At 45.5% G+C, this 15019-nt stretch overlaps 1 long non-coding RNA gene across 1 annotated transcript in view; it reads right to left on the bottom strand.

Annotated features, from left to right (window-relative positions):
- The window catches only part of LOC123836879 (uncharacterized), a 47941-nt gene extending 33684 nt beyond the window's left edge, over positions 1–14257 (bottom strand). The window contains exon 1 of the long non-coding RNA XR_006789100.2: positions 14182–14257. This is a non-coding gene — a long non-coding RNA (uncharacterized LOC123836879). The remainder of the gene's footprint in view (positions 1–14181) is intronic.
- Positions 14258–15019: the final 762 nt, after the last annotated feature.

Below are 15019 nucleotides of genomic sequence, written 5' to 3'. Positions count from 1 at the left end.
ATGCTTAACCAACTGAGTCCCAGCACCCATTTCCTCTTCCTTCTACTTGCCCGCCCCCCCCCCCCCGCCCCATTCCAGGGGCCGGAAGAGTAAAAGCCTCATTCCTCAGACTCCCTTGCAAGTAGAAATCTCAATGTGACTTGTTCATAAGCTGTGCAGTGAGGTGGCCCCTTTGTGATACTGGGAAGCTGGAGGACCCAGCAGGAGATTGGCAAGCTCAGCAGATGTGGGCATTTCCAGTGCATTCCATCACCTGGTCACCAGCCTGCCATGGGTAAGGCAGTGGTGGACATTGGCAACAGAGTTAACAATTCCTTCCAACTGAATTCCAAAATTCCAAGTGAATCCAAAATTCCAGGTGTGACTATGAATCCGAAGCAGCCCCGACCTCCACACCTTCCCATCTTCACAGTTTTGTCAGTACCCAACTCCTTGCATTAAATCCATTTCTGCTAGAAATCTCTCCAATGTCTTCTGTCTCCCACCATCAAGCCCTTATTAATATGTGTGTTTCCTCTGGTGCCCAAACAGCCTAAGATGATGAGACTGAATAGCTGGACGGATATTGGATTAGTTTTGTTTTTTTTTTTCAGGGTAAGTTTAATAGAAGGAAGGGGAGAAAATGCAGTTTGAACAGTATTTTCCCAGCTATAGCATGAATATCTCTGGTGACTTAAGAGGTACAAGGGCGTGGCATTCAGTAATATCGAAATATGTAACAAAGGAGTTTTTCCCTTCTCGATTCTCTTTTAATCATTTAGGGAGAATTCTTAGGTTGCGACTCAATTTCTTTAACACTTCGCTAATACTCACTAATCCCCTTTATTTGCTAAGAGAATAGGCACAGAGCCTTGATCAGGCAGGTCCGCTTAGTTAGAATGTAAAGATGCTGTTTTATTTTCAATACATTTATTTCTAGAGTTATCTTCTCAGTATGGCAAGCAATAGAAGTTTTCCATTTATGTTGGCAAGAGGAAGTACACTTTTAATTTCAACTTTTTATTTTGAAAGCTTTCAGATCTTAAAAAAAAAAATAGAAAGAGTTGTCCAGTGAGCATCCATATCCCCACCACAGAAGTTCTACCATTTGTTCACATTTTTCAGATTTCCTTCATCTATAATTTCTTTTTTGTTCAACACCCTGAAAGTAAATTGCAGACATTGAGGCACTTCACCCCTGAAATACTTTGTACATAATTCCAACAAACAAGAATCTTCTTCTATAAAACCATACCCAGAGAAACCTGGGGGCTCAGTCGGTTAAGCATCTGCCTTTGGCTCTGGTCATGATCTCAGGGTCCTGGGATTGAATTCCGCATCCGGCTCCCTGCTCGGCGGTGAGCCTTCTTCTCCCTCTGCCTCTGCCTCTCCCCCTGCTTGTGCTCTCTCTCTCTGACAAATAAATAAAAATCTTTTAAAAAAAACAAAAACAAAAAACTCTGGTTTGAAAACTCATACCTGAGAAACGGTGGACATGAGCCTCCATGAGCAGCCATAGGCTGTGTCGGAAAAGGAAGGAGAACAAGAAAGATGCTAATGGCAGAGGAGGAAAGTAAGCGGGCCAAGAAATAGGAGTCGCTCCTGGAATAAATGCGTTGGGAAGAAAAGAAAACTCCAATCAGAGCGGTGAAAAGTGAATGTTCTCCGGTGTAGCGGTTGTCCCTGGGAGGTGGGACCAGGGCACGGCGCGTGGTCGTCATGCAAGCTAGAGTCCGCCCGCCTGCTTTGAGTCCCAATGATTCCACTATCAGCTGTAGAACCTTGACCTAATGGCTTCACTTCGCCTCAGTTAACTCCTCTATCAGATGGGGGGGCAGGGAGCGGGGAATGCAATGCCTACCTCACATGTTGCTGTAAGGAGCAAATGAGTGAACACACGACAACCATCCCCCCCATAACACACAGGTGAGAAGAACCACCCAAAATATTCAGTGGTGTAAAATGAGGGTTTCTGTTACGGTGAAGTGAATGAAAAACAGTATTTTCAGGGGGTCTGCCTTATCACCAAAAGCATGAATGTGAAGCTGATAAAGCATGTGCTGCATTCGACTGACCAAAAATGGTTCCTTGAGTGCCCGGGGCAGGGGAGAGGGGAGAGGTGCAGGAGGGGAAAGGGGGAGGGGAGAGGGGGAGGGGAGAGGGGGAGGGGTGCAGGGAGGGCAAGAAGGGGGAGGAAGTGACTCTGTGCGGGGCAGTCTGACAAGGCAGCTGCAGGAGAGCTGGTTTGAAGGTTGGCGCAAAGTGGAAAGGGGAAGGGCCAGGAAAAGAGAGGGACTAAGATCAAGGTTAAGGTCGGGACTGTGGATTATAAAGGGTTCTCCTCCCGAAAAGAAGAGAATATTGTTCAGCTTCCATATGAGAATGGCGGCAGGCAGAGGACAGGGGATAATTAGCCATTGTGTTTTATGGGATATTGATTTATCACTTGGTTTTACTATACATGTCAAGTGCTGAGAACAGGGCCCAGCACACTGAAAGCACTCCATAAATGCCCACTATCATTATTACGATCGTCTTCCGATTTTCCATTCCTACTACCTCACCCTATTTCAGCTCCATCAGGTACCACGTGGCTGCTTTATGTCAGTTCTTCCTAACTAATCTCTTGTCACTGGGAATTCAAAGAACCCACCAGGAATTCCCCCACATTTCTAAGTTTCTAAATGTCTGCCACATCCCGCCTCTTCCTATAGGTTCTTCACACAAGAGTTAATATGCTTGGTGCCCGGTGGGTTCTGAGCACAACTGACCGGGGTCAGGGGAGAAGGGCATTGGATTCAGAAGCAACTGTTCACAGGCTAGTCAGCAACCAGAGAAGTTTCCTGCAGAGCAGGAGGCTCTAGGCTAGTCTGTGCTTGGCTAATGCAACCATCTTCTTCGAGTCAGAGAATATGAACCAACGACACAGAGAGAATCCCCTGGCACTGGAAACTGACCAAACAATACAGAGATAGGCCATCCTGTGAGCAGAACCCCTGAGGCAGACATCAGGACCAAGCAGAGTGTTTCCCACCAATCCCCCTCTTCCTCTTTGGTCCCTACTGAACCCCAGATCAGCCCCAAACGCTAATTAAGGAATTTAACCCCTCGGTCAGAGTACTGCTCTCTGGTCTGTCTTCTTAGTGTTATCTTGGGCAAAGTCAAGGTCCACGTGGATATGCAGCCTCTGCAAGTGTTAGAATTCTTCCAAGCCAACAACTTTCCCTTTGAGACCTTCCAACATTCCTAAATCCAGGAGTCACAGAGTTTTAAAGCTGGAAGAGGCTTAATGGCTGTCACACCTCACAAAAAAATAAAAAATGAAAACAAAAACAACAAAAACAAAATGTAATTGGCTTCCCTAGTTATAACCTTTCAGATTACCCTTTGAAAATAACTATCAAAAGCTATAGAAGTGGGGGCGCCTGGGTAGCTCAGTTGGTTAGGTGTCTGCCTTCAGCTCAGGTCATGATCTCGGGGTCCTGGGATTGAGCCCCACATCGGGCTGTCTGCTCAGCAGGGAATATGCTTCTCCCTCTCCCTCTCTCTCTCTCTCTCAAATAAATAAATAAAATCTTAAAAAAAAAAACTATAGAAGTATATACCTTTGCACCCAGCAACCCCACTTCCAGTGATTTACCCTGTGGAAAATAGCCATACAAGCACACAAAGATGATGTTACAGAATATTCATTGCCACATTCTTCAAAATAGCAAAAGTCTGAAAGCGACTTACATAACCAATAAGAGATTGGTTAAATAGTTGTTATATACAGCCATTAGCGGGACCCTAACTAGCAACTGAATATTGGAATACATATTATAAAGGTATTAATATGGAAACGTGTTCTTGCCATATTGACAAGTCAAAACACTGGGTCACAAAATGGTGTGTTATATTCTGGTTTTGTTAATTGGAAATTGCATTTTTAAATATATTTGCATAAAGAGAAAAACTCTGGAAGGATTTTATAGAAGTTATTTCAAAGTGGTGAGAATATTAGTGACTGAATTTTGCTTCTTGTTTGCTTATGTGTAACTTCTAAATTTCTGCATTGGATGCACATTTCTTTCTTTCTTTCTTTCTTTTTTTTTAAGATTTTATTTATTTGCTTGACAGAGAGATAGAGAGAGCCAGAGAGCACGAGCCCGGGGTGGGGGAGGGGTGTGCGGGGGGGGGGGAGGCAGAAGGAGAGGGAGAAGCAGGCTCCCCACTGAGCAGGGAGCCCAACGTGGGGCTTGATCCCAGGATCCTGAGATCATGACCTGAGCTGAAGGCAGACGCCTAACTGACTGAGCCACCCAGGTGCCCCTGGGGAATACACATTTCTTATGAAATAAAAACAAAACAAAAATCCTACTGAAGGCCCAGATCAGGTGATGTCCTTCCTATAAATTCTGCTGAGAAAAGCCCATCCAGAAATGTCATCGCCCGCTTCTAAATGTAGACACATTTATATCTGTCTCCAACGCCAAGCACACACTTACAGTCGTGTCTCCCTGCTCTGACTACATGACCAAATAAGACGCTGCAGAACGCAGCTGCCTTCCACTCTACCAGACATAGTCGTGGGCTAGACAGTGACCCCCGAAGAGAGGGGTCCATGTCCAGATTCTGTGAGTGTGACCTTATATGGAAAAAGGGTCTTTGCAGATGTAATTAAGTTAAGGATCTTGATACAAGATTCTCCTGGAATATTGGGGTGGGCTCTAAAGCCAATAACAAGTGTCCTTATAAGAGACAGAAGAGAAGAGGGCAGGGACATAGGGAAGAAGGGCACGTGACCACAGAGACAGAGACTGGCGTGGGGCCACCACAAGCCAAGGAAAGCCTGGAGTCATGAGAAGCTGGAGGAGGCGAGGAAGGATTCTCCCCTAGAGCCTCCCAAGAGAATGTCACCCCACTGACACTGACTTTGGACTTCTGGCCTCCAGCACTGTGAGAGAAAACATTTCTGTTATTTTAAGCCACGGAGTTCGTGGTAAATCGTTACAGCACACATAGGAAACGAATAGACACATAGTAGGTATGCAATATTTGGTGGGGCCAGGTGGGTGGGTTGTTTGGTGGTGTTTGAATGACTATGTCCTTGGCTCTCTTAGCTCTCATTCAGAAAGAGAGGATATCTCATTAAAATACTTGTCTAAGCCCGAGTTTCTTACGACTGAATTTGAATTCTTCTTCCCACTATGTATGATAAGGCAACCAAAACAGCAAAATGTGCGTTGCTGACCCCACAGCCGTGATTTGAAATCACAACTAAAAAAGTAATTGACTCTCCGGTACCATGTCTTTTTGGAGACCCAGGACTCCCGCTCACTTCCTCCAACACTAAGCTCCTTATTTGACTGGAGCGTGAGTTCAACAGCCCGTGGCTTTGCCCTGACTTCCCCCAACACTACAGTAAGAGCTTTAAAGGGACAATGACAGGGTTGAGAGGTTGAAAAATTTGACCTACTTTTCTCTTCTGTCTGTTCTAAAAAATCCATGTCATTTTCTCTCTGTGAACCAAGTCAATTCTTTAATCCACACGCACACGGGGCCTGTCCAGGGAGAGCATAATTTGGCCTTGTGTGTTTGCTTTTTGTTTTGCTTTTGAATCAAATGCCTCACTGCTTTGACAACTAGAAATGAAGGGGAGAGAAAAATGTGTTTTGCTTCGGGCTTCAAAAACATATATAGTGTTAAACACTCAAGGGATTATCATATAAAACACGGTGTAAAGAAATGTGAGTGGCATTGAGGCGGGGGTAGGCCAAGAGAAAGGGACATTGAAACCTCATAAATTGCTTGTAGAATCATGTCCACCTGGGATGACAGAACACTTCAGTCTCCAAGGACACTTCTGATCTATGTGGTGTACAACTGTGTATGGTTCCAAACATAAGACAGCCCCCCGCCTTGGATTCCAGTTAGGAAAAGAATGGGCAGGATGAATCCACACTGTACATGATGCAGGGCAGGCACTGGACAAAATCACAGAGAAAGGGAGAGTTGCCCCTGCCTCTCCACCTCCCTACATCCCCTGCCTGCCCCATTTGTTCTGATATGGGCTCTGCTGACTCAAACATGCTCCGTGACTTTAGGCTAGGCCTGGGGTGGCCCCGTTTCCTTCTTCCTGACACTCCCCCTTTCCAAGCAACGTCTCCAGGATCCTGCCTCACTGGGGCCTGCATTGTGACAGGGGCTGGTCTGCAGAGGACCTGGCCAAGGCTCTGAAGACTAGAAGAAGCACTTCTTGCTGGGCCTGGGCTATCAGTTGGAGCTTGCTAAACTACAGGGCAGATGCCTTTCTTCCCCCCAGGTGAACTGAAGCCTTACCCTTCTCACCTGAGGGAGCAAATCGGAGGCCCTAGGAAAAAGGGAAGAGATTCTTGTACCAACCAGAAATGAAAGGATGACTGCAGCCTGGAACGGGGACATGGGGGTAGCCAGACTGCTCAAAGGGGATGGGGACCAAGCCCATAACCATATTTAACCTAGATGATAATGGCAGATGATGGGATGGATTGTTCTTCTAAGGTGTAAACTGCATTTTCATGGTGGCTCTCGGTGCCTAAAAAGAATCCTAACATGGGAATTTTGTCCAGTGTGGAAAATAGCTTTTTTTTTTTTTTTTAAATATTTTATTTATCTATTTGACAGAGAGAGACACAGCGAGAGAGGGAACACAAGCAGGGGGAGTGGGGGAGGGAGAAGCAGGCCTCCCGCCGAGCAGGTAGCCTGATATGGGACTCGATCCCAGGATCCCGGGATCATGACCTGAGCCGAAGGCAGACGCTTAACGACTGAGCCACCCAGGCGCCCTGGAAAATAGCTTTAACAGAAAGGCCTTACAAATGCTCCTTTAAAATCACATCAAGGGGTGCCTGGGCGGCTCAGTTAGTTAAGCATCCAACTCTTGATTTCTGCTCAGGTCATGATCTCAGGGTCATGAGATGGAGCCCCGCATCGAGGCCCGCATCAAGTCCCACATTGGGCTCCACCCTTAGTGAGGAGCCTGCTTCACTGCCTCTCCCATTGCCCCTCCCCTCAATTAAATAAATAAATCTTAAAAATAAAAAACACAAAGCTCTTACTATGCACTTAAGATTTTAATGAATGGGGACACCTTGGTGGCTCAGTTGGTTAAGCATCTGCTTTCAGCTCAGGTCGTGATCCCAGGGTCCTGGGATTGAGCCCCACATCGGGCTCCCTGCTCAGCAGGGAGCCTGCTTCTCCCTCTGCCCCTCCCATTGCTTGTGCTCTAGCTCTCTCACTCTCTAACAAATAAATAAATAAAATTTATTTTTAAAAAAGATTTGAATGAATGGCTTTGAAAAATATTTCTCATAATAATTGGAAAATTCAAATACATTTTCCAGTATTTGCCACCCTCAAGGGGACAGTGATGTCATAGGACCATTGCCAGAACTGTAAATCAGCTGGAGTTCCTGAAGAATAGTATACCATAGGCTGATTTGACTGAATGATGTAATAGGTCAGAAAAGAAGGAAGGAATAACCAGGTCCAGTTGGATCACCTTTGTCTGGACATGGAGAATCAAACTGACAAATTCAAAAGACTAGAATCAGCCCTCCCTGGTGACAGCTAGCATCCCAGAAGAATGGCAGATACTGTGTAGCATGAAGGCCTTTCCCTCACTTCCAAAGAGGGCAAGTCTCCCTGTTGATTAATCAGCACCAAAAGTATTTCAGGAGAAAGCAGCAGGGTTGGTTGGTTCACCCCAGGCCTGGAGTCCCTGCCTGCAATGGGCTAGTAGGTTCTTGCCTTCAACACGCAACAGGGTCTGAACGGTAATTGGATGTGGCCCAATATTTTCTTCCACAGGAACATAATTACAAAATACACAGTATAAATCCCTGACCCAAACATCAGATCTCAGGGCAAATCTAAGTTAATTGCCCTTTTCTGGTTCTCTAAATAGCATTCCATATAGTCCCCATTAAAAAAAAAAAAAAAAAAATCAGGGGTGCCTGGGTGGTTCAGTTGGTTAAGCATCCAACTCTTAATCTCAGCTCAGGTCTTGATCTCAGGGTTGTGAGTTCAAGCCCTGTGTTGGGCTCCACACTGGGCTTGGAATCTACTTAAGAAAAAAAAAATTGGGGCACCTGGGTGGCTCAGTCGTTAAGCGTCTGCCTTCGGCTCAGGTCATGATCCCAGGGTTCTGGGATCAAGCCCCCACATCAGGCTCCCTGTTCGGCAGGAAGCCTGCTTCTCCCTCTCCCACTCCCCCTGCTTGTGTTCCTGCTCTCGCTGTCTCTCTCTCTCTGTCAAATAAATAAATAAAAAATCTTTAAAAAGAAAAAAAATTTTTTACCTTTTTTGAGGTCACCTTGTTGCTGGCATCAGCTATATATTTACCATGTGAACCTGGGAGCTAGAGAAAACCAATTTTGGGAGAGTAGAGGGTAGAGAATGAAGCAGCCACACGGAGGTCAGAGGCCAGGGACAGAGAAAAGCTGTGACAGTGGGAGTCCCTGGTTCTGGTGCTCCTGGTAACTGTCCCCCATCCTACTACAGGATGACACAAGGTACCCCCAAGATCTTCACTATAAATCCCCATTCTTACTAAAGCTGGTTTTCTGCTACTTGTTGCCCAAGGATTCCTATGGTGTGTCTCCACCTGGACTATGAGCTCTGTGAATGGGGGGTGGAGTGGGGTGGTCCCATTCACACTTGTATGCCAAACAAATGGATATGCAATAAAGACCAAACATCTGAGAATCCTTAGAAGACATGCAAAATAGGAGGTTTTTTGAGAAAGAGTCTGGGAATGGAAGTCAAATCCTGTGTAACCATTTTGTCTCCACTACTACACAACTGTGACCATACACAATTTGCTGAACCTCTCAGGGCCTCTATTTTGTCCTAGAGAGACCATAACAAACATAACATAATGGAAGAGAACAGAACATAAAACATAACATTAAGTGGTTGGCAAATATTAGAAAGACACTTTTATTATTTCCCCTGTGTTCCCCATATTTTGTAAACTTTTATCTGAAACAAACTTCATATGTAAACTCATTTTCCCATAAGATAACCAGTGTTACCACACTTAGCAAATATCATTCCAGTAAGAGCTAAAAACACACACGCACACAAAACAAACCCTTAGCATTTCAGTTATGCTGTGCCCTCCTCCCCCAGATAAATGATGCAGTTTCTGTTAGACTTCCTGACAGATTGAAAAGAGCTTCAGGACTCCCATTACCACACTTAAGGACGGGAGCCCTCCAGACATCCTGGGTAGAAAACATTTCACCTGATGACTGATAAACTCTAAAGTTAAATTATTCTGATAACTTAACAGATGCCTGGAAATCGGCACAAAGATGGGACCTAAAGGAAGCAGGCTGTACACCTATGAGAAAGTGGAAAACTGGGATGCTTTTGGTTTTCAGCAGTTTTGAAAGTTGAATACCACTTTCAAATACACTGCCATTGTTGTGCAGGTAACATTTGCAGGCCACTAAACTATTCTCTTGTCTTCATCTGGCATTTATAACATTTACTGGGTGTCTCCTATGTGCATACTAAATACTTTTTTTTTTTAAGATTTTATTTTTAAGCAATCTCTACATCCAACACAGGACTCAGATTTACAACGCCAAGATCAAGTGTCACATGCTCTATTGCTTGGGCCAGCCAGGCGTCCCTAAGTACTTTTCATCTATTGTCTCAATTACCCATCCCTTCCCTGCCAGAGCCTTGTATGGTAGGCACTGATAAGGTACTAATATATGTCATCATCCCCATTTTTCAGACAAAGGAATTGAGGCGCTAAGGGTAAAGCTAGGACGACACCCAGACCGCCTAATACCAATCCTGAGTGTCTAACCATAATGCGACATGGCTCCTCAGCATCCCCTTAGGGGATGGGACGGAGCCCTCCAGAATGGGTGACCAGCCATTAGGTGACTCTGTTTGAAATCCTCAGTGGCATCTGTATTAAATTCCCCATGTTGTTGCCACAATTACCACAACCTTGAAATTTATTCTTTCATGGTTCAGAAGGCAAGAAGTTCAAAACCAAAGTGTCTGTGGGGTTGGTTCCCTCTGGAGGCTCTGTCCCCTAGGCCCCCATGGCTGCTGACAATCCTCCGTGTTCCTCTGCCCATATCTCCAGTCTCTGCCCTCTTCACATGTGACTCTGTGTCTCTGTGTCTCTGCCTCTTATAAGGAACCCTGTCATGGGATTTAGGGCCCAGCCAATTCAGGACCATCTCATCATGGGATCCTTACCTCCATGACATCTGCAAAGACCCTTTTGCCAAATAAGATCACATTCACGGGTACTGGGGTTTAGGACTCAGACACATCTTTGGGGGGACAACCCCCTGCAACTTCCAATGACCTCCACCCTTGACTATTTCATGAGTCTTATTTTCCCCACAATCCCACAGTCCTTCACCGGAGGATGGTGGTAACTCTTACATCCCAAAATTTAGACTATGGAAAATCTGTTACCGCAATTACATAGATGTTATCAATTTTTAAAAAAATATTTTATTTAGGGTCACCTGGGTGGCTCAGTGGTTAAGCGTCTGCCTTCAGCTCAGGTCATGATCACAGGGTCCTGGGATCGAGCCCTGCATCGGGCTCCCTGCTCAGCAGGAAGCCTGCTTCTTCCTCTCCCACTCTCCCTGTTTGTGTTCGCTCTCTCGCTGTGTCTCTCTGTGTCAAATAAATAAATAAAATCTTTAAAAAAATAAATAAATAAAAATAAGATTTTATTTATTTATTTGACAGAGAGAGCACAAGCAGGGGGAGCATCAGAGAGAGAGGGAGAAGCAAGCTCCCCACTGAGCAGAGAATCCGATGTGGGGCTCTATTCCAGGACCCTGGGATCATGACCTGAGCCAAAGGCAGATGCTTAATGGACTGAGCCACCCAGGCCCCCGTTATCAATTTTTTTTTTTTTAAGAAAAAGGAAAACGGGAATGGAGAAAGTATTATAGGATGGCAGAAGACATAGAAGAATTGTTTTTCCAATTAACAATTGCTTAGAACTCTTGTGGGTCAAGCACTATACCAGGTGCCAGCCCAAAAACAGATGTAGTGCCTTCCCTAGGGGAGCTGTGGGTCAGCTCAGGGTGAAAGACTCAGGACAATCACAGTCAATGAGACAAGTGCCATCAGGTGCACACAAAGGCCTATGGGGTCACAGAGAAAGGAACCTTAATGCTCCCCAGGGTCAGGGAGAGGCTTCCACGGAGCAGGTGACATTTGAGCTGGGTCCTGAAAGATGAGTGGGAGCGTGCCCAGGCAGGAAGGAGCCCGGGAAGGGCATTTCAGGCAAAGGACAGAACAGGAGCCGAGCTCCAGATGCTGGAAGAAGTTGACAAGTGCAGCAAACAAGGAGCCCTTCATTCTTTGGGCCTCGTTTCCATCCTGTCAGTCTCTGCTCAAAACCTTCACCAACTTCTCATTATTTAAGACCTACAACCCCAAGCCTTCATTTTGAATCCCAGCCCTCAGTTATCCAGCTCCAACAACTTCTTCCCAACACAAAGCTTGCACTTGCAGCCTTCATGTCCCCTGTCTGTACCTTCCATGGAGAGCCACACTCCTGCCCACAGGTTCTTGCTGGCACACTCACATGGAGGACACCCCCCAAGACCTCCTCCAGCTACAGAAGTCCAACCATTCTTGGGGAAGCCGCTCATTTGCCAAACTTCCATAAAACCACCTTTCGCTATTAACATCTAAAGGCTATTCTTCAGGCTCAAAAAATTGGCCTTCACACGTCAAGGTGTATCTGGAGGTTGGTGCTGTAGTATCTTTCCAAGGAGACTCATGTCGACCATTGTCAACCCCAGGAAGCCAAAGAATATGTTTGTCTTTGAGATGAATGACAAGGAGAAAGGGGGGTGGCGATGGCATAAAGAGGATACAGATCTGGGCGCCTGGGTGGCTCAGTTGGTTAAGTGACTGCCTTCGGCTCAGGTCATGATCCCGGAGTCCCGGGATCGAGTCCCACATTGGGCTCCCTGCTCAGCGGGGAGTCTGCTTCTCTCTCTGACCCTCTCTCCTCTCATGCTCTCTCTCTCAAATAAATAAAAATCTTTAAAAAAAAAAAAAAAAAGAGGACACAGATCTGGGGCGCCTGGGCGGCTCCGTGGGTTGAGCATCCAACTCGATTTTGGCTGGGGGGGTCTTGATCTCAGGGTTGTGAGTTCAAGCCCTGCATTGGGTGTTGGGCGTGGAGCCTTCTTAAAAAAAAAAAAAAAAATAGGACACAGGTCTGTCATTCCTCATCCACATTTCTGAAATTCAAGAAGCTCCCCAAACCACGAGTTAATTCGTAACCCACTGGCTGTCAAGGGCTGACTAGGACTGATGTGAGCCTATGAATAGCCTTTACCTCATTCAGTGTGCAATCCATCCTTTTGGCCGCAGATTTAATAAGATGCCTGATTACACAATGCCGCAAGACTCTCGGCGAGGGGTGTTAGGTAATATTCTGTGTCCTGAAACCCATTTGGCCCCGAGGATTTTGGATGTGGCACAGTGGGCCAGTGGTTGCTACAATCCTGCCACAGGTGTTTTTAATGACCGCGTTCTCTGGGGCTGCGTTTATTCTTCGCTTGAGCTCTACTGGGCTCGGCCTGGTTATGGTCGTTGAAAAATCTTTGTCGGGGCAGGTAAAATCACCAGCCTGGGGCAAGGGAAACGAGCCAAGTCAGCTGGAGAGAGGGGTCTAGCATGTGGTCTAATTCCTCCCCTTCTCTGGGTCTTAGCCTTAACCATCATGGTCCACCAGAGACCACAGATCAGCAAGGACGCATCACGACGGGTGCAGATTGAATCACAGTGAAGACAAGCTCGACTCCACCTTCTGGCCCTGCCTCGCATCCCCGCCAGACTCCTTGGGTCTGCACGTACTCTCACAGGTTCATTAGAACTACGGAAACACTCTGAAGCTCAGCCACTTGGGAAGGGCCTCCTGATATCAGCAGTCCCCTTCTCCGGCCGCTGGGAGACCCCTTACATACATATATGCACACATGCACGCACATGCACGCCCGCGCACTCAGAACAGCACCTGTTGTTTTTGAGCCTGGGTCTGTAGGCCTATGTCCCAATTCTTCTCCTTGCTAGATATGTGAGTTGGAACAACCTCACTCATTCTCTCTTGCATCATCATTTAAATGGTCATAATTACAATAATTGCCTCTGACCGTGCTTTTCAGGGTCAGATCATAGAATAGATAGGATAGCCCCTGGAAGCAGTAGAATGATACACAAATGTCATCCTTGTTTTTATTACTTTTAAGGTCAGAATATTACTTATAGAAGAATACTGATTTGTTAAGACAACACTTCCCAGGGCGCCTGGGTGGCTCAGTTGGTTAAGCGACTGCCTTCGGCTCAGGTCATGATCCTGGAGTCCCGGGATCGAGTCCCGCATCGGGCTCCCTGCTCAGCGGGGAGTCTGCTTCTCCCTCTGGCCCTCCCCTCTCTCATGCTCTATCTCATTCTCTCTCTCAAATAAATAAATAAAATCTTTAAATAAAAAAAAAAAGACAACACTTCCCAAATGTAATATCATAATAGCATAATGTTTCAGAAGATGGCCTGCTGTTAAAATTGAACAATGATGGGGCACCTGGGTGGATCAGTTGGTTAAGCATCTGCCTTTGGTTCAGGTCATGATCCCGGGGATCCTGGGATCGAGCCCGCATTGGGCTCCCTGCTCAGTGGGAGTCTACATCTCTCTCTCACTCTGCCCCTCCGCCCTGTCTGTGCTCTCTCTCTCTCTCACTCTATCTCAAATAAATAAATAAATAAGATCCTTAAAAAAAAAAATTTGAATAATGACAATCTTTCTCACTCTCCAGGAAAAAAGCTCAATCAGCGACAGAATTGTATCAATACTACATTTAGCCATCAATTAGATTATTCTTAAACATCGGGGTCCAAGTCCACCTATCCTCACAGTCATATGAGTCAGATGAGACCTGATTTAAAACTATTAAGTATTTCATTTTGTCCTGAAAGAATTACTCTTTGGGGCCATTTCACAAAGAACATCTTGCCAGAAAAGATGCTGAGTGCTATGGACATACAGATGAATGGGGCACCATTCCCGTATTCTAGAAGCTCGGTGGTGGGAGAGAGTTCTTATGAAAGTAAATGGGTTAATAAGCAGTTGCAATAAAATAAAAATAAAAATAAAATCAGAGACACTCATACCTATGTGTACAGGTCTTTCCTGGGCACAAAGGAGGAAGTGTTGTCCAATTCTTGGGGAGAGAGTGTGGATTCAAGAAATGCTTCATGGAGAAAATGACACCCAGGCCAAGACTTAGAAAACATTGAGTAATACAATATTTCCCCATTTCCTGGATTCTCTCTGGGGAGGGCTAGCTCTTGGATTTACCAAACGGCATGTTCTTTAACAGGATTCCAATTCTGTATTTCACTTTGAGGTGAGATCAAGAGTCAGATGCTCGACCAACTGAGCCCCCCAGGTGCCCTGTATTTCACTTTGAAATTCAAGATTTGCTGAGTAGAAATCCCATTACCAGAGAGCCTCACAGTCTGAGCTCCTGCCAGACTGTAACAGAGAGTGGACGGAGAAAGATTAATTAAGGCAGTTGGGTTTGAAAAAACAAATGAATCTGACATACCAACATGACAAATGTGTGTGAGCCCAACACTAATTAGCAATAAAAAAATACTTATCTTCTAAATACACAAAGCACATATTTTCAGTGACAACTCATTCTACTCTTAATCCCCACGTAAACATGTAGGTCAAAGAATGCTTGGGTCAAATTGGTGCTTTTCTTTCTCCGTATCCACATGGGTTTCACTAACTAGCCCGCAAGTGAGGGGAAGCTAGTCCGTATGGGCCCATTTGGGGAAAATGCTCATTTACAAACAGGCAGACACCAACTCTCCACTCATTAAGCTATCTGTAAATGTGCGAAAAATTCAAAGGCAAATTAGTATTTATATACTTACTCCTCTGCATTTTTGCCCTTTCCGTTTTAAGGTAGAATGATTTATTTGATCCCTCTTTTAAAGA

This window comes from Mirounga angustirostris, unplaced genomic scaffold (assembly GCF_029215605.1).
Source record: "Mirounga angustirostris isolate CCGP_5_RB_7025 unplaced genomic scaffold, mMirAng1.0.hap1 SCAF_8, whole genome shotgun sequence".
NCBI classification, from domain to species: Eukaryota; Metazoa; Chordata; class Mammalia; order Carnivora; family Phocidae; genus Mirounga; species Mirounga angustirostris.
This window is presented reverse-complemented; position numbering and strand designations above follow the sequence as displayed.